Here is a 20,555-nt window from a genome sequence, read left to right as displayed (position 1 = left end):
CAGAGAACATGAAGCAAGTCAAAATGTTTCAGTGAAGAAGTTTCAGTAGTTCAACTTTGTAATAATATAAGTAAACCTGTTAAATTTTTCTGGACAATACCAGTATTTGGATTTTTTAAAGAACAATTTCTTTTTTAAGTATATTTTATTGACTATGCTATTACAATTGTCCCAGTTTTTTCCCCCTTCGCCTCTCTCCTGCCCACTACCCCCCTTCCCTTCCAGTAATCCACCTCCTTAATTCATGTCCATGGGTCATGCACGTAAGTTCTTTGGCTTCTCCATTTTCTATACTTTTCTTAACATCTCCCTGTCTATTTTATACCTACCATTTATGCTTCTAATCCCTGTACCTTTTCCCCCATACTCCCCTTTCCCTTTCCCCACTGATAGTCCTCCAAATGACCTATCTATGATTCTGTTCCTGTTCTAGTTGTTTGCTTCATTTGTTTTTGTTTTTTAGATTCAGTTGTTGATAATTGTGAGTTTGTTGTTATTATAATGTTGACAGTTTTGATCTTTTTCTTAAATAAGTCCCTTTAACATTCCATCTAGTAAATGCTTGGTGCTGATGGACTCCTTTAGCTTTGCCTTGTCTGGGAAGCACTTTATCTGCCCTTCAATTTTAAATGATAGCTTTGCTGGATAGAGTAATTTGGGTTGTAGGTCATTCGTTTTCATCACTTTGAATACTTCTTGCCAGTCCCTTCAGGACTGCAAAGTTTCTTTTGAGAAATCAGCTGATAGCCTTATGGGAACTCTGCAGGTAACTCCCTGCTTTTCTCCTTTTGCTTTTGAGATTCCCTCTTTATCTTTAACCTTTGGCGTTTATGATGTGTTTTGGTGTGGTCCTCTTTGGGTCCAACTTGTTTGGGACTCTGTGCTTCCTAGACTTGTATATCTATTTCCCTTACCAAGCTAGGGAGTTTTCTTTCAATATTTTTTCAAGTAAGTTTTCAGATTCTTGTTCTTCCTCTTCTTCTGGCATCCCTATGATTCAGATATTGGGACTTTTGGAGATGTTCCAGAATCTTCTTATTCTTGCCTCTTTTTTTAAAGTTGTTTCTTCATTGTGTTCTGGTTGATTGTCTATTTCTTTTTCCATTCCAAATTAGTGATTGAACCCCTTCCCTTCACTGTTAGTTCCCTGTGGATTTTTCTATATTTCACTTAGTGTAACCCTCATTTCTTTCCTTATGTTTTTGCCTTAGTTCAATGAGTTCTCTGAGCATCCTTATCACCAGTGTTTTGAACTCTGTATTTGATAGGTTGGCTATCTCTGTTTCACTTAGTTCTTTTTCTGGGCTTTTTTTCTATTTTTTCATTTGGGCCATATTTCTTTGTCTCCTCGATTTGGCAGCCTCCCTGTATTTTTCTTCTGTGTATTATTAGGTAGAGCCACTTTGACTCCCTGTCTTAGCACATCTGTTAAGTTGTATGGAGTGGAGCCTTAGGTATTGCATGGGGGTGGGGAAACCAGCTTCACTGCTTTGTGGCTCTGAATTCGGGGGTGGGTTCAGAAAGGGGATGATGGTGCTGAGGCTTGCTCATTCTCACCCCATTTCCAGTCACTTCATCCCCTTCTGGTATGCAACTGGCACCCCTCTAGCTGCTGCCCTGGTGATGGTTCCCAGAGTGGGTGGGTTTGCGTCCAGGCCCTATAAATAGCTTCTCCCAAGAGACTGGCAGTTTATGCCACTGCCCCAACCCCTACTAGTTTTTATAGGCAGAAGTTATGAGGTTTTATGTTCCTGGTGCAGGAACCCTGGTCTGTGTGCTGTGGCCTGGGGCTGAGATTGATTGTTCCCAAGGTATCCCTCCTGATTTTATCTACCACATGTGAATATGGGACCACCTGGTCTGCCAGCTGCCTCTCTGCTGCTGCCTTTCCACCACCACACAGCATCCTCTCTGCCTTGGCACCCGGTCTCCACTCCTTCAATCCATCTGGATGAGTAAGACTTCTGTAAATCCTTGGTTGTTGGACTTCCATACAGTTTGACTTTTTGGCAGTTCTGGGTGTTTTTGTTTTGAGGTTAGTTGTGATCCTTCTTATGGTTGTGCAAGGAGGTGAAGCATGTCCACCTATGCCTCCATCTTGACCAGATGTCCAAGTAAATTTCTTTTCTTTTTTAAATTATTTTTTATTGTTGTTCAATTATAGTTGTACCCATCCCCCCCATTACTCTCCCTTGTCCTACCCACCTCCCCCTTCCATATTCAATTCTCCCTCTGTGGTCTTTGTCCATGGGTCTTTTATACTGTTCCTTGACTTGACCCTCCCCTTCTTTCCCTACTTATCCCCTACCTCCCACCCCTCTGGTCACTGTCAGTTTGTAGTAAGTAAATTTCTTCTAGATGGCAACTAAATGGTGTTTGTAGCATTTTAACCATAGAGTAGATTCCATTCATTCACTACACTTTTCTAACTGAGTTGTCGTCCTACATGCAAGCACATGTTTTTAACATTGTCTCTCTTCTGTGCTGTTCCTGTAAGTTTGCTATTAAAATACATTAAACAATAAAAAAATAAGAAAGTGAAAAGTAAGGGTCTGTATGCATATGTAGAAAATGCTCACTATTCATTTTACCTTCTTAAAAGTTAAAAAGTGAACAACCACCAGCTCCTACATACATACCCTTAAAAAAACAGAACAGTTTTAAAATAAAGTAGTAATATAGAACAGCTATATATTAATTGATAAACTCAGTATAATTCTGAGGGAAAATAGTTTATAATTTATTTCTGTATTTTAGTCACCAGCATTTTGTTACTTTTGCTTTTCTACAGTACAGTGAAATTTCTCATAGGGAATATTTAGAAGAAATACTTGTCTTCACTTACATAATCTATTTAAGAGTACCCTGAGCAAGTCTAAGTGGGTAATTTTTACATCTTATTCATGCACTACTGGTGTTTTGGTTACTCAAGGTAGAGCTTAATATATAGGTTAAATCATTGTTGAAAAAAAGATGTACATCAATATTGCTTTTTCCCAAAACTGTACTAAGAATGAAACAGTTATGAATTATGGCCATTTGGGGTTGAGCAATATTATAAAACAATATTTATACACTGTTACTATAAAAATATTTAGCATTTTTTAATTCACCTGACAGTGGATGTCAAGTTCCTTCTTGGCATAATCACTTCTGTATAGAGGTAACAGTACCCTCGTCCCAACCACCACTCATAACCTTGAAACCCAGGCTACTCCTCGGGTGGAAATAGGAAGACTCCTTACCCACTGAAGAACCCACCCAAAGACACTGTCTCTAAATGTGTGTAACTACTTAGGAACATGTACGTCCAATCAATGTCTCTAGCAAACATAATAAAATGTAAAACACAACTGAAGTTTAATAAATTGTCTGATAAGGCCTCTCAAGACAGAAGAGGAGAAAATCATTTCTGTGTGGATTCTAGAAAGGGGGGCCCAAAGCATACAATCTCTAAGCCCCATGAAATAAATGATCTTTTACTGTGTTTATGTAGCTTCCCCATCAGTAACAAATGAGTAAGTAGTATACCTGTAGGTGTTAGTGGTGTCGTATCAAAAGTGTCTCAGGGAGACTCCATTTAATATTAACTGCTCACCGGAATGAGAGTGGCAGAGAAGATGTAGCAGCCAAAGAAAACTTATGTGCAAAGTACTCAGGTTGGAGAGGAAAGGAGTTTTAATATCACAAAACCAGGCACAGTGTATTATAGAGCACATGCTGAAGAAAAGCAAAACCTGTAGCAAATGAAGTCTTCAATTTAACAGAAAAGGAAGCCAAATATAAGACCAAGTTATAAAAGCAGAAATATGAGCCAAATCCCATCTGTAAAAGTGTTTGGCTTGTATACAGTTTGAGAATAATAACTAACAATAGCAAATTAGTTGACAACATTTAAATTAAAAATTTCACATGAAGATTTGCATTTCCTGCTTTACCTGATAAACTGGACAATGTGGTATCACTAGGTCAACATGCCTGCCTTGCGACAATTATCTGGAACTTGGTTCTCCAGTTCACTGCAGTGGCTTCCTGCTTCATTCCCACCAGACTGGCCTCTGTAGGCACTTGGGTTTCCAATCTCTGGAAGAGAAAGGACCTTGAGATGAGGCTTGAGAGACTCATTCAGCCCTTGAGAAGGGGTATGACTGACTTATTTTTTTCAGTAACCACTTAACCTGCACTTCCTAGTTTCTTTACAAGGGTAGAGGATGAACTAGTGGACCATCACGCATTATTAGTAATATACAGGAGCACCAGGAGCACCAGTAAGCCAGCTAAAACCACGAGCACAGAGTGAACTTTAATAAAATTGAGTTGACCCTGAGACTGTGAGGATTCTTGAGTTAGAAGAGGTAGAGGTCTAACTTCAATCCTTTATCTTTCCTTCTTTCTTAGCACCATCATCGGCAATACCACATTATCATTAACTTATGACCTCATGTTGGGATCAAAGAATTATGGGACCAAACTGTATATTACCATTATTAAGAGTTTTAATTAATGGTAATTACTAGAAAATGCCATTGTTTTATTTTCTGACTTTTAAAATAATTATCTTTTAACAAATAAGAAAAAAAATTTATAAGGGCTTTCAAAAGTGTTCTTGATACCTTATTCCCCCCATTCTATGTTCTCCTGGCCACCAAGGAGACACTGACAAGGCTCTGCCCCATCCCGGGCACAATAATCCTCGTGACAGCCCAACTCATTTTGCTCTGTTTCCAAGGTTTGGTGGATTCCTTTTTTTTTTTTTTAAACTTAGTTAGGCTTTTTTTCCCCCCACATTTTTTTTATTGTTGTTCAAGTACAGTTGTCTCCATTTCATCCCCCCACCGCCCATCCCATGATTATTTGGTGGATTTCATAGGTGCTTTGATATCATTAAGGTAGTAACTTGAATATCAGGTGTTGTATTTCACTCAAAGAAAACAATCAATCAAACAAACAAATAGGTCACCTGGCTTACAAATTAATTTCTTATAAAAATAGATTGTGTAGATGGTTTGTATTAGACCCTAGAGGCCAACACCCTTGACAGCAATGGCAAAATCAATTTTTAAATGGAAGAATAAGGACCACATCCTGGACCACAGTTACTCCATGGGGTGCTCCTCCACCTTTGAGGTCTTTCCTGATAGCCAGCCCACTTTTTATTTCTCTTTTTGATTTTAGGCCAAAGCAGGACAGGGAAATGTTAGTATGCAGTACAGCAGCATGCTTGAGCATTGCTATTCCTCAGAGAGCAGCCAGCAGAGACAACTGAGCAATGGAAGGACGTGGGATCAGGCTAAATAACTATGTTTCTATACTCCTGAAATACCATAGGCACTGCAGGCATTACAGTTAATGTTTTAAGTATTTATTAGGAAACTGCATTTGAGACACTGAATGGATGGTAGGGACCCAAATAAAGAGAACACTGTCCCATCTCAAGGAGCTTACTGCCTGGGAGGTGAAGGGTGGGACTTTGGGCAGTCAGGTGAACAGGTAATTACAACATTAGACGATACTGGCTTTGATGGGACTAAGTATGGAGTGCTAAATGAGCACAAAGAAAGAGCCAGTCTAGACTTCAGAGATCAGAGACAGGGGGGCAGCTTAGGGGGTCAGGCTACATTTAAAGATGCACAGAGGTTAGAAAGGCAAAGAAAGGTGAGGGCTTGAAAGTTCACCTAATCCATGTATATACTCTTGATTCCAAAAGGTTAATATTGAAGATACTACATTTTTGTCTGGTAATAACAATTTCAATATTGAACTCTTTTTTAGATGGTAAGCAAGCATAAAGGTCTCATCTTGTCAGAACACATTGAGATGTGATAAGTCATGAAGCATTAATGAATATTTTCCACAGAAAGATTATCTTGATGTCTGCCTAATGCCTGAAGTAGAAAGGTGACCTGACATCTAAATAAACAAGTATTGTTTTCTAGAAGAAATATTATCAAAAAACAATAGTTTACTTCAGTAAGTAATATTATCAGGGAGTACACTGAAAGTAGAGGCTAAAAGGAGCAAGATAGGGATGAGGGAGTCTTAGCCTATAGAGCAGTTCCAAACTTTAAGTATATCCTTTGTTACAGAATAGCCATGGGGATGTGAAGTACAGTACAGGAAATGGAGTAGCCAAGGAACTTATATGCATGACCCATGCACATGAACAATGGTGTGGGGATTGCTGGAGGAAATGGGGGATGCTGGCTGGAGGGGGAAAAAGGGGGAAAGTTGGGACAACTAATAGCATAATCAATAAAATATAATTTAAGAAAGCCCGTAAGTGATGAAAATACGATGGCTATTGTGCTAAAGGTATTTTAGCCAAATTCATAGTAATACTAGCCGACATTTCTCTTACCATCTTCTGGAAACTTAGTTGAGTACTTTATACATGCATTAACTCATTTAATTCCTGTCACAACTGTATAAGAACTATTATTTTTTTCTTTTCTAGAGTTGAGGAAACGGAGGCAAAAGAAATTAAGTAGCTTTACCTCTTTTTCTCTGATAATTTATATCCCCCTTTTCTACTTTATTTTTTTCTCCTTAGTATTTATCACTAACATACCACATACTTTACTGTTTGTCTTATTATTGTCCTCTCTGACAAAAATGTAAGCTCTGTGAGTACCTGGATTTATTCATCATCAAAAAAGACAAAAACCTACTATTTTTTGCTTTGGGTTCAATAGCTCTTTGAAGACTGGCTTTGTACGTCAAATTTTTAATTTCTAATAGCACAAAGTACAGAATCTTACACATGCTGCAGCCAAAAATATCTGCTGAGTGAATGATGAGCACAATTAATAAGGAAGCACACGCCGAGCTCTCGCCACACTCGGCACCGCACACGTCACCGTCAGTCTGGGCGGTGCAAAACACCACCAGGGTTCTGGAAGAACTTAACGTTTAGGAATGAAAACAGGTAGACGCGTGAGGGATACCTACGGTACGAAATAGTAGGTTTGCACATTTCATTACCTCCATTCTTCAGTCATCTAATGACGGGTAAAAATGTTTGTTCACCGCTCTTCCTAAGATACCCTAGGATCTTGCTGCATTAAACTTTCTTGGAAATGCCAGAACTCTCACAACTCTGTGCCTGTGCAGGTTGTTCCTTGGGCTTAGAAAGAACTCCTTCCATTTGCTCAAGGCAGCCTTCCTTCCTTTGACTAAACTCCAGGGTCAGCTCTTCCATGAGGTTCCCTCCATCCTCCTTCTTGGAGTTACTTTTTCATTCCTTTCTCATTCTACGGTGCTGTTTACAGAAAGGTAATGGCACCTACCACACACATTCCTGTTTCATACATCTTTGAGTTTATGGCCGCCAAACACATTGCCAGGTTCATGGGATGCAAGCAGAGAGCTCTGAGGTGAATTATTCATTTTTCTCACCTTTCAAAAATACTAAAGAACTTTTTTTACTCCCCATAAATACAAAAGTTCTTGTTAATAATACAGTAAGTCCACCCAGTGATAAATGGGCTAATTGCAGGAGGCTGAACAGAATCACTTTTCTTATTTTATTTTCAGCACAATTTCTAGATTCAGGGAATGTATCCAGTGCCTGAAAGAGTGCCTGGCATACAGAAAATTACTTGTTGAATAAATAAATAAATAAGTGATATATACAAACCACGTCAGTAATGCTAAATGGCATGGCATAAACTAAACACACTCTAACAAATAATACAGAGAACAGTGAACCGAGGATCTGGAAGTTTGCAACTGCAGTGTCCTAGCTGTATAACTTTCAGCAAGACACTTAAACTCAGCTTTAATCTTTCAATTTGTAAAATTAATTGACTGGACCAGATCAGTGTTTTTCAAATTATTTTAGTTGCAGCCTTCTTTTATCTAATAAGCTCGAAATGAAACCTCTATTATATAAAACAGAACAAGAGATTTGCTAGTAGTAATTCATTTTAAAAGCCCGAAGTATGATACCATTTATCAAAATCCATCAATGAAAATAATAAACTATTCACTAATAATAAGTATGAAATCAAGGGACATGGGTGACAGCTGCAATTTTAATCATCATCAACAAATTCATTTCTGTACTTTGTTTTGGTGTTATAATATTGAGACAATTCTTAACATTAGAAGAGCTATTACAAATGGCAAACTTTTAAAAAATAGCTAATTTGGTTTTGGCAATATTAAGATCTTTGCAATTAAAATAGTCCAGAAGCTTGAAGGACAAATAAAGAAAATCTTGTTTCCAAATTGAATGGAATTTATATCTAATTATTACTCATGTTTCTGGTCATGAACACAAAATATTCATGGGCAACAACTTACCAAAACATAAATTAAGCAATAAAACTTTCTTTAAAATATACGAGGTCTGTAAGGAAAAAGTCCAGCCATTGCTAATATAATGAGATAGTTTGCGTGACATCGATGTGACCTGGCAGCCAAGGAGAGTGGACTGGAATGCACATGAGTGAACAATGATGACTTCACTGTACAAGTCAGTGGGGATAGATGTCATTGAGTGAGCATGTGTACTGTGTGGTCATCATATTCAAAATGACTGAGTAAGTACAGCAATGGATCTGCATCAAATTTTGCATTAAGCTTGAACATTCCTCCATGGAAGTATTCAGATGATTCAGAAGGCTGAAGCTATGGGCAACTGGTGATTGGCAGCTTCATCATGACAATGTACTCACTCATGCATCATCACATATTGTGCAGAGATTTTTTGTGAAACATCAAATCACCCAGGTGACTCAGCCCCTCTACAGCCCAGATTTGGTGGCCTGTGACTTCTGGCTTTTTCCAAAACTGAAATCACCTTTGAAAGGGAAGAGATTTCAGGCTGTCAAAGTGATTCAGGAAAATACAAAGGGGCCGCTGATTGTGACTGGGAGAACTGTGTGAGGTCCCAAGCTGCCTACTTTGAAGGGGACTGAGGCGTCATAGTCCTATGTACACTATTTCTTATATTTTCTTCAATATATGTCTCTATTTTTCATACTACATGGCTGGATACCTTCTGGACAGACCTCAGTGTATATATATGAATAAATCCTCAGCTGCAGAATGCTTATTAACTTTAGAGAAAGAAGAAGGGAGAGGGAGAGAGAAAGAGAGAGAGAGACATCGATGTGAGAAACATCGATTGGTTGCCTCCTGTATATGCCTCGACCAGATTTTATCCCTGCAACCCAGGTATGTGCCCTGACTGGGGATCGAACCCAGAATCTTTTGGTGTATGAGACAATGTTCCAAACAACTGAGCCACCTGGTTAGGACTCTTCAATATAATTTTACCACATTAATTTACCATTGCAAACTGTTAAGGAGTGATAAGGATATATGGCAGGCAGATGCTTCAACATCTTGTTTGTATTTATTCAACAGAGCATACGGATGCTGCAGCAGTGTTCTGGCTTGCATAATTTGATTTGGATATATAATAATGAACTCAAGTTTTATAAAAAACCCCGCTAAAAACATATGTATAAAAATATATATTCATAAGTTTAAATACCTATATAAAAATTGGTAGCAAAGCTTTAGTCATAGTCCATAAAAATATAAACTAGCAGAGAAGTTTATTTTTTGTTTCATGGTATATTCATATATTACAAATTGGTATAAAACATTTGAGTGTGCATTTGATTTTTATTACAGTGTTAAAATACTTAATATATTTTTAAATTTAAATTTATCTCTAACCTTTAGAAAACTCTGAAGAACCTCCTCTGAGATGGATATTCTTCTAATCCTTTTGATTCTATCATTTCTACATAAGCTAGAAAAGCAAGCAAGACTTTATTAAGGACTTCTGGTCAATATGGAGGTGTCCGTAAATATGCTTCACCTCCTCATGCAGCCACCGAAAGAATTACAATTAGACCTCAAAACAGCACCCAGAACTGTCAGAAAATTGGGCTGAATGGAAGACCGACAACCAAGGATTTAAAGAAGCCACATTCATCTTGATGGGTAGGAAGGGTGGAGTCGTAGAGATGAGTGGAGAGGCACGGAGCTGCGGTGTGGCACAGAGAAGTGGCCGTGGTGGAATGGGTGGTCCCATATTCACGTGTGGTGGATAAAAATTGGGAAGAATACCTTGGGAGTGAGTTATCGCAGCCCAAGTGCCAGTTCCAGTGCCAGGAAGATAAATCCTTATAACTTCTGGCTGTAAAAACCAGTAGGGGTTGGGGTGGTGGAAGAAACTGCTGGATTTTCATGAAAACGTACATCCCCCAACTGGGATTCAGCATAAGGGCAACAGCTGGAATGGCCTCAGTCACATGGGGCAAGTGCTGGGCAAACCTCCAGAAGCCAGGCAGCAATACCATCCCCACTCTGAGGCCGCCCGCCACACAGAGCCACAAAGCAGTGAAGCAGGTTGCCTGCCCTGTTGATTACCTAAGGCCCTGATCCAATAATTTACAGGTGCCTTTTCTGCAATAGGCCACACTACTAAGACAGGGAGTCAAAGCAGCTCTACTTAATAAATAGAAACAAAAACAAGGAGGCTGCCAAATTGAGGAGACAAAGAAATATGGCCCACATGAAAGAACAGAACCAAACCCCAAAAAAACAACTAAATGAAATGGAGATAACCAACCTATCATATGCAGAGTTCAAAACACTGGTGATCAGGATGCTCAAAGAACTCAATGTGTGCGGCAACAAAATAAAAAAGACCCAGGAAGAAATGAAGGATACACTAAGTGAAACAAGGAAAAATCTACAGAGAACCAACAGTGGAGGATGAAGATGAAGCCAGGATTCAAATACACGATTTGGAACATAAGGAAGAAATAAGCATTCAACCAGAACAGCAAAAAGAAAAAAAGAATTAAAAGGAAAAAAAACCAAACAAATCAAAGTTGGTATAAGTTGCCTCTGGGACATCTCCAAAAGTATCAACATCCGAATCATACGGATGCCAGAAGGAGAAGAGAAGAGCAAGAAATTGAAAACTTATTTGAAAAAATAATGAAAGAAAACTTCCTAATTTGGTGAAGGTAATAGACATACAATTCCAGGAAGCACAGAATCCCAAACAAATTGGACCCAAAGAGACACATCATAATTAAAATGCCAAAGGTTAAAGATAAAGAAAGAATCTTAAAAGCAGCAAGAGAAAAGCAGAGAGTTACCTACAAAGGAATTCCCACAAGACTGTCAGTTGATTTCTCAAAAGAAACTTTGTAGGCAAGAAGGGGCTGGAAAGAAATATTCAAAGTGATCAAAAGCAACGACCTGTAGGACCAAGATTACTCTATCTAGCAAAGCTATCATTTAAAGTTGAAGGGCAGATGAGTGTTTCCCAGATAAAGCAAAGTTAAAGGAGTTCATTATCATCAAGCCCTTATTACATGAAATGTTAAAGGGATTTATCTAAAAAAAGAAGATCAAAACTATGAACAGTAAAATAACAACAAACTCTCAACTATCCATAACTGAACCTAAAAAACAAAAACAAACTAAACAAACAATTAGACCAGAACAGAATCACAGAAATGGAGATCACATGGAGGGTTATCAGTGGGAATGGGGAGGGGGACGATGGGGGAAAAGCTACAGGGAATAAGAACCATAACTGATAGGTTCAAAATAAATAGGGGGAGGTTAAGAATAGTATAGGAAATGAAGAAGCCAAAGAACTTACATGTATGACTCATGGACACAAACTAAGGGGGAGGGGAGTGCTGGAGGTGGGGGGTGCAGGGCAGTGAGGGATAGAGGAGAGAAAAAATGGGACAACTGTAATAGCATAATCAATAAAATATACTTAAAAAATTATATCCACGAACACCATGTATTTGCAAATTTAAAACAGTCACTCATATATAGGCAGTGTTGAAAGGCAATCTGAAGTCAGTGATCATGAATTTATGGCATAATTTAAAATGTAACTTTATTCTCTACAACAAGACTTATCAGATAAGGAAGTAGTATGGATAGAGTTGAACCTCTGGCTTACTGATTAGAAGGATGGAAAAATTAAAAACAAAATACATCACATGATATTTGCAATTTATTATAAAACTTCTAAAAGATACACAAAAATATGCACACTGAGGGGCCAGAGAGAGAATGATAAAGCAATTATGGCAAAATGTTAACACTTGCTGAATGTGTGTAAAGAGAGCTTATTGCATTATTGTAACTTCTCTGTAAATTGAATTAATTTCAAACTAAAAAGCTTTCAAAATGTAAGAAAAACACAAAAAATAAGACAGAATCAGGGTTTTGGTGATGGGTGGGCAAAAGACAGATGGGCAATGAAGTTTGAGATATGGCAACTGCGTTACTGAAGATACAGAAATGTAAGCCAGAATAAAGGTCTATATAAAGTTCAAAAACATGCAGTACAGGTACAAGGGGAGAAGGATAGGAACTGTGGGTATGTAAGAGGCAGGAGAAATGGTCTGACCTGAAGGAGTTAAAATACTGGGGAGACAAAACATGGAACCATGAACGCTGTAAGGCAAAAGTGATTAAATACTCACATAAACAAAGGAGAAAGAAACATTCTATATCAGGTCAGAAAAAATTAATAAAATGGGCTATTCTACTTTTGAATCTCTTCCCTATTTTGCCTAACTCCCCAGCCTCACACTTGGTTTGAATAACTCAAGCTTAATGTAAATAATTGTTTAAAGATGGAGCAATAGAAATTGAGAAAAATTACTTAAATCCATCTTGCATAAATGAAGGACTGAATTTGGGAGGAGGATGGGTAGAGAAAGATAAAACCTTCTGCAGAAGCTGATAAAAATGAGCTCCTTCACAGGTGTTTATTTGGAAAAGAAATTGTCTTGAATATTTATCAAGGCAACTAACTATTATATAAGGTATAAGAAAGAGTAATAAAGAGATAAAACTGTCAGTACTTCAAGTCAATATGATCTTTTACCTCAAAAAACCAAACTGAAAAATTAGGACCAATGACAAAAGTAGTTAAAAGGTGCCCGGGTATAATACCAACATCCAAAATAAGAGAAAATTGTCCCATCCAATAGTAAACTATGTTAAGAAGTTGCATTATTGGTGCAAGACCAGGCAAGTAGTATATGTAAAAGAAGAGAGTGGCCACAAATAAACTCATAGACATGCAAATTTAATTAATCACAATGTGGCATTTTAAATGGGTAGGAAAAGGAAGGTCAATCCAATAAATGGTGGGAAAATTGGATATCCTTTTAGAAAAAAAAAAGAGTTACTTCCATAACTCATGTAATTCACAAAAATGTATTCCAGATGATTCAAGACTAAAATCAAAAGGAAAAACTAAACCGATGCAATTAAGAAAAACGCATTAAGAAAATGTAAAAGAATGTTTATTTGTGCTGTATTTATGAAGGCCTTCTAAACAGGATACAAAAAGGAAATGCCATAATGAAAAAGACTAGTAAATTTTACTGTAACGAAATTTAAAATTTCTGTTCAGGTAAAGAGCCACCAAAAAACTTAAAACACAATTGGTAGCCTGGGGAAAATACTTACAACATACATAACAAGGCATTAATATGTACAATGTATAAAGAACTAAAAATTAAAAAAAAAGAGCCCAAAAGAAAAATGCACTGTAAAATATGGATAAGCTGAGAAGACAAAATGCAACAGGAGAGTAAGCATAAGAGAAGATGTTCAATCTTGTAGTAATCAGAAAGTGCAAAATAAAACAATAAGGAAGCATCGCTTTTCACTCTTAAGTATATAAGCATTTTTAAAAGATTGCTAATATCAGGTTTTGTGAAAAGTATGTGAAAATATCTAGTGTCATGAACTGCTGGCAGAAGCAAGAACGGTTACCTCCCTTTAGGAGGGTACTATTGATAGTGTCTACATGAATTTAAGATATGCATATTCTTTGAAACAGAAACTCCTCTTCTTCATCATGCCTGGAAAAATAATCAAATATGCGCACAAAGAATTATGTAAAATGATGTTCACAGTGACACTGATCATTAGAATGAAAACAGCAGAACGACACGAGTGCTAATTATTTAGGGGGTGGGCAAGTCGTAAAACCCTCCGAGTACGGAAGATAGCGCACCACTTAAAAGAGGGAGTTCAATGGTTCTATGAAAAGATTTCTGATGTACACTGTCCAGTGAAGAAAAGTATGCTGATGGTCGTGTTCTAAGTGTAAAAACATTGAAGTGACAGTTAAATATCATTCATATGGTGGTTGTACTTAAACAATCTATAGATGGTGAGATTGGGTTCCCTTTTACATAACATGCCGTGAATTTCCAACCTTTCCATCCTGAAGTGGCCTTTAGAAGAGTAATCTTTGTATCTTAATCTTCAGAGACTAACATTACATGCTGGTTTAAACAAACCTGTACTGAGCACCTACTATATTTGACTCATATTTAGATGTTCAAAAAAATAATATATGGAATGTTCCCTCAAAATCTGCACAATAACTTCTGGAAACCGCTTGGGAATTTCACTTACGTGGCATAAAGCAACCAGGTTATTAGAAAGAAAAGTATATTTATTTTTGGCAACCTACACATGCTGAATATTTACCGTAAAGCCCTAAGTCAGGCATGACCTTTAATACATGACATAGAGGTGTCCAATTACTCCAATTTAATACTGCTTTTCTGTGCTCATTAACATAGGCTTTAATATTTTATAACAAAAAAGCTTAGAATACTAAATATAAGCCTTTATATAAGTATTTGAATTTGTGGCTTTATTTTTATTATGCCAATGTCCTTGGAATTCTTTAGCTTCTAATTCCTTTTTCCTTAATGACTTAAATTGCTTAAAAATTTTTTTTTGGATCAAGAATGAAAATATGACAGTGACCTTGATAGTAACAATGATCGTGACAACGGGTTATGTTTGAGTTTCCAGAAAACTCAGCGTGGCTGGATCTCTGGGGAATCCGGAACAACTGGGAGGTTAAAACCTGAAGCTGGCTTAGGAGGCTTCAGGAACATTAGGAATTGAGATGATGCAAACCATTTTATATCTGGGCGAATCAATCTAATGTTAATGGAAAAATTGCCATGGCAACCTTATACAGAAGCAAAGGTGCTGAATGAAAAGATAAAACTTTTTTTGTTCTAATTATAGGTGACATTTGACGACTTTTTATTGCAGTTTTTTTGTTTCTAAATATCAACTGAGATATGCTTTAATATTTTTATTTTTATAGTTTTCAAGATGAATACCGGTGATTCAGATCAATCAGCTCATAAGCTAGTTTCCACTGACCTACAGAGTCAAAGTCTCTGAAATAGGTTATGTAACTGTTAGGAGCAGACATTAATTCTAGCTCATGGTTAGGTAGTATTACCAGCTATCGGTTTATTATTGTTGTCAGAAAGATATCCAAACTAGAATCAGAAAGCAGATGTTGACATAAAAATCATGTATTAAACACAGCAGGCAACTATAAAACATAACCATGAATTCTTACATTGTAAACATGAGAAACAAATAGTAGGAACTTACTGAATTCACAAGAAAATAATCCTGAACCCTCAAATGCATTTCAAATTTAGACTCTGAGGTTATTTCCCGCTAGTCATAAACGGTAGGTGCAAACGTGTGACTGCAATGATAACCCTAATGTTCGGCACGAACACTTCACTAGACAACTGCAGCGACAATCTTGTATTTTTGGCATGGACACTTCAACTAACAATATCATTTCTGAAAAAATAAAAAAGAAGCCAGGATATTAAAATACAAATGCTGTAGTTTAACAGTATTGTGTGATTAATGCTGAATGATAAATAGATAAAATTCCATACTGTTTCATATTTTCAATCCCTGTTTTGTATCAGGCATTACCAAATAGCTCACTACTAAATATATTCTGTTTTTCTAAAAAATTCCCTGGTAGCCTCAATCTACTTCATATATACCTATGAATATAAATACATAAAAATGTATAAATATTTATATTCACATAAATATATTTACATATATAAAATATCAGACAGACACTGGGAAATTTCATATTATCTTACAAAATACAAAATGATGTCATAAACAATTAAAAATTAGAAAATGAAATTATATTTAGAAAAATGTATGCTGTGAGATAAGGCTGACGTTAATCTTTTTCATTTGTTCAGAACACACACAAGAGTAACTGGGTCATTCTGAGTCATTATTTCAGTAATGAGGATTTTAAAATACCTATTTGTCCTTTTTCCCTTACTGAATATCTCATACTTCAGTATTAAATAAAATCTTTCTTGAAAAGTTGATTTTATTCTAAATTTTATAATTTATTTTCTAATACAAGAATACCTTGCTTTATTGTGCTTCAATTTATTACACTTCGCAGACACTGCAGTTTTTAAAAATTGAAGATTTGTGGTGACCCTGTGCTGAGCAAGCCTCCAAAGGCTGTTTTTCCAACAGCATTTCTCACTTAGTGTCTCTGTGCCACATTTTCGTAAATCTTGTAATATTTCAAATTCTTCATGATTATTATATTTGTTACGGTGATCTGTGACGAGTGAGTGAACTGTGATGTTACTGTTGTAATTGTTTTTGGCCTCCATGACCCATACCCGTATAAGTCAGCAAACCTAATAAATGTTAGGTATGTTCTGGCAGTACTGCTGGCCAGCCGTTGTCCCATCTCTCCCCCCTTCCTCAGGCCTCCCTATTCCCTGAGACACAACTATATTGAAATTGGCCAATTAATAACCCTACAATAGCCTTTCAGTGTTCTCGTGAAAGGAAGAGTCAATTGATATGGCAAACTTCATTGTTGTCTTATTTTAAGAAATTGCCACAGCCACCCAACCTTCAATGACCACTACCTTAATCAGTCAGCAGCTATTAAAAAGGCAAGACCCTGCACCCGCAAAAAGATGATGACTCCCTGAAGGCTCAGATGATGGTTAGCATTTTTTAGTAATAAAGTATTTTTAAATTAAAGCAGGTGTGTGCAACCTATGGCGCAGGATGGCTATGAACGTGGCCCAACACAAAATTGTAATTTACTTAACACATTCTGAGATTTTTTTGTGATTACATGTTGCAATGTCATGTAAAATAAATGTACAAGCTGTTTTATTACTTAGATATGTACATTTTCTATATTTGTGATCACAAACTTGGGACCTGCTCAAGGATTTCAAAAGATTATTGAAAGGGCCGCTGCATAATTAGGGTAATTATGTGAGGACTTTTTGGCTTCTCTGTGGTAGCAGATACCACGAAAATTATGCATGGACCTTTTTTTTGTTGTTTATTAGTTTTTGTTAGTGGTTGTGTATTTAATGTGTGACCCAAGACAAACTCTTCTTCCAGTAGGGCCCAGAGGTGCCAAAAGGCTGGACACACTTGAATTAAGGTATATACATTGTTTTTTAGACATAATAATATTGTACGCTTAATAAATATATTATAGTGCAAAAATCACTTTTATTTTTATTATTTTTAAAATTACTTTATTGTTGTTCTATTACAGTTGTCTGCATTTTCTCCCCACCACTCCCCCCAACCCCAGCCAAACCCACCTCCGTCCCTTGCTTCTACCTTCCCCCTTGGTTTTGTCCATGTGTCCTTTATAGTAGTTCCTGAAAGCCCTTCTCCTCACTGTCCCCTCCCCTCTGGCTACTATTAGATTGTTCTTAAGTTCAATATCTCTGGTTATATTTTGTTTGTTTTTTTCTTTTGTTGATTATGTTCCAGTTAGAGGTAAGATCATATGGTATTTGTCTTTCACCACCTGGCTTATTTCACTTAGCATAATGCTCTCCAGTTCCATCCATGCTGTTGCAAAGGGTAGGAGCTCCTTCTTTCTCTCTGCTGTGTAGAATTTTATTGTGTAAATGTACCATAGTTTTTTGATCCACTTATTTGCTGATGGGCACTTAGGTTGCTTCCAGCACTTGGCTATTGTAAATTGTGCTGCTATGAACATTGGGGTGCATAGGTTCTTTTGAATTGGTGTTTCAGGGTTCTTAGGGCGTAATCTGAGCAGTGGAATTTGCTGGGTCAAGAGGCAGTTCCATTTTGAGTTTTCTGAGGAAATTCCATACTGTTTTCCACAGTGGGTTCACCAGGCTGCATTTCCACCAACAGTGCACTAGGGTCCCCTTTTCTCTGCATCCTCTCCAACACTTGTTTGTTGATTTGTTTATGATGGTCATTCTGACTGGTGTGAGGTGGTATCTCATTGTGGTTTTAATTTGCATCTTTCTGTTGGTTAGTGTTGCTGAGCATCTTTTCATATGTCTCTGGGCCCTGTGTATGTCCTCCTTGGAGAAGTGTCTGTTTAAATCTTTTGCCCATTTTTTAATTGTTTTTTTTGTCTTCCTGGAGTGGAGTCATGCGAGTTCTTTATATATTTTGGAGGTCAAACCCTTGTCCAAGGTATCATTGGCAAATATGTTTTCCCATATAGTTGGTTCTCTTTTCATTTTAGTGCTGTTTTCTTTAGCCATGCAGAAGCTTTTTAATTTGATGAAGTCCCATTTGTTTATTCTTTCCCTTATGTCCCTTGCTTTAGGGGACATATCAGTGAAGATGTTGCTGTGTGGAACACCTGATATTTTCCTGCTGATGTTTTCCTCTAGGACTTTTATAGTGTCATGAGTTATATTTAAGTCTTTTATCCATCTTGAATTTATTTTTGTGTATAGTGCAAGTTGCTGATTGAGTTTCACTTTTTTGCATGTAGCTGTCCAGCTCTCTCAACACCACTTGTTGAAGAGGCTATTTTTACTCTATTTTATGCTTCTTCCCCTTTTTAAACATCACTTTTATATGCACTGGGAAACAAAAACATTCATGAGACTCACTTTATTGCAATATTTGCTTTATTGCAGTGGTATGGAACCTAAACCAGAGTATCTCCAAGTTATGCCTGTATGTTTATTCATTTATTCACTCAAAAATATGTGGACTAGATATAAACTGAAGTGAAATCACTGGAATCTTCATTAAGGCCTCCTTTCTATCAGACAGTTCTGGGCACTGCGGATGCTGCAGTTGGGAGGCTCATATTGTAGTGGTGGAGACAGACTAAAAACCAATAAGCAAATACATAAATAAAATAACTTCAGGTTATGTAACTGCTATAAAAGAAATAAACAAATGCTTAAAAGAGAACAAGGGGCAGGGGTAGAGAAGATCTCTTTTACATAGATGGGAGGTCCTCTCTGGGGAGAAAAAATTGGAGTGGGACCTGAAGGATGAGAAAGAACCTATCCATGAGAAAAGAATCAGAGAAAGACTATTCCAAGCAAAGGAAGGAGCATGTGTGAAATTCCAGTGCTGGACAAGAGCTGGGAGTGTTCTGGAAACTGAAGGAAGACTGATGATGTTGGATGGAATGAGGGAAGGGGGAATGGCATGAGATGAGGTTGGAGAAATAGGCAGGGAGGGAATCATGTCACAATTTACTATTCATGATCATGTTTTGAATTTTATTTTAATTGCCCTAGGGAACCATCAAAAGAGTTTAAGGAGAAGAGTGACAAGACCTTAATTGCACTTTAGGAAGGTATCTCTTTTTTGCTGCCTTAAGGATGGATTGGGAGAAGCAAGCTGATAGAAGTGTTTGTGATAAAAGCCAACAGACTGACAAAAATTTGGGTGTCTGCTCACACTGTCTCCTTAGCTACTTCTTTGTGTTTAACTCTGTGTAATAATGATAGGCATAATTAGAATAATTGAAGAGATAGGTCATGTTATTTTGGACATTGTAATAGCCCAAAAAGTGCATGCTGGGAGTGATTACACAGGATAGATTTGAGAAAAGCACATTTCAAAGAATTCAAAGGCAAATAAAAGTGCATTGTTAGCATTGGTTATAAGGAAGGCAAAAAAAGTTTAAATTATTTAAAAAACCCCCACTGGATCATGACCACACAACCAGCATAAGCCCAAAGATGGAGAAACCAGAGAGCTCTGTGGAGGTTCAAGCGGTTGCACAGGGATGTTCCTATATGGCTTCGACAGAAAAAGTATGTTTGAAATGTGAAAGGAAAGGCACAGAAACTCATGAGTCATCTTTCAAGGTGGTATGTCAGCGGTCCCCAACCTTTTTGGCATCTGGGACAGGTTTTGTGGAAGACAATTTTTCCACCATGGGTGTGGGGCAGTGGGGGGTGGTGGTGAGAGTCGGGGAGACAGGAGGCGGGGCTCAGGTGGTAGCATCAGCGAAGCTTGGCTCTGTCGCCCCTCCGTTCACTTCCTGCTCTGGGGCCCATTCCTAACATGCCATGGGGCGGGACAGGTCCATGGCCCAGGGGTTGAGCATATCACTGGCATATCACTGCCATATGTGATCTGACATTCGAATACTGCCATGACCACATTTTGTAGCACTGTCTTCTTGGTAAATGACCTCCAGTCTCATCCTTTTTTTCTATTCCTCGAACATGTCAAACTTATTCTTGATGTTGAACTTTTGCAGTTGTTGTTCCCTCTTTTAATATTTGAACTAAAATGTCACATCAAAATGCCACCTTGTTTATTATCATCAAGCCTTTATTACGTGAAATGTTAAAGAGACTTATCTGAAAAAAAAGATCAAAACTATGAACAGTAAAATGACAACAAACTCTCAACTATCCATAACT

The 20,555-nt window shown here is 37.4% G+C and overlaps 1 protein-coding gene across 13 annotated transcripts in view; it reads right to left on the bottom strand.

The window, feature by feature from the left end:
* MBD5 (methyl-CpG binding domain protein 5) overlaps positions 1-20,555 on the bottom strand; it is a 429,916-nt gene that overhangs the window by 66,413 nt on the left and 342,948 nt on the right. For 10 of the 13 annotated variants that reach the window (XM_071220653.1, XM_071220654.1, XM_053918640.2 and 7 more), the window contains one exon: positions 3,939-4,083. The exons of 2 other annotated variants lie outside the window; for them this stretch is intronic. The gene's annotated coding sequence lies outside the window, so the exon portion shown is untranslated. Of the gene's footprint in view, positions 1-3,938; positions 4,084-15,453; positions 15,476-20,555 lie in introns of those variants that run through there. One more of the 13 variants, XM_053918647.1, reaches the window with a different exon arrangement.

The sequence above is a fragment of the Desmodus rotundus genome, chromosome 2 (genome assembly GCF_022682495.2).
Source record: "Desmodus rotundus isolate HL8 chromosome 2, HLdesRot8A.1, whole genome shotgun sequence".
Lineage (NCBI taxonomy): Eukaryota > Metazoa > Chordata > Mammalia > Chiroptera > Phyllostomidae > Desmodus > Desmodus rotundus.
Note: the sequence above shows the minus strand (reverse complement) of the source record. Positions and strands in the feature narration are given on the sequence as shown.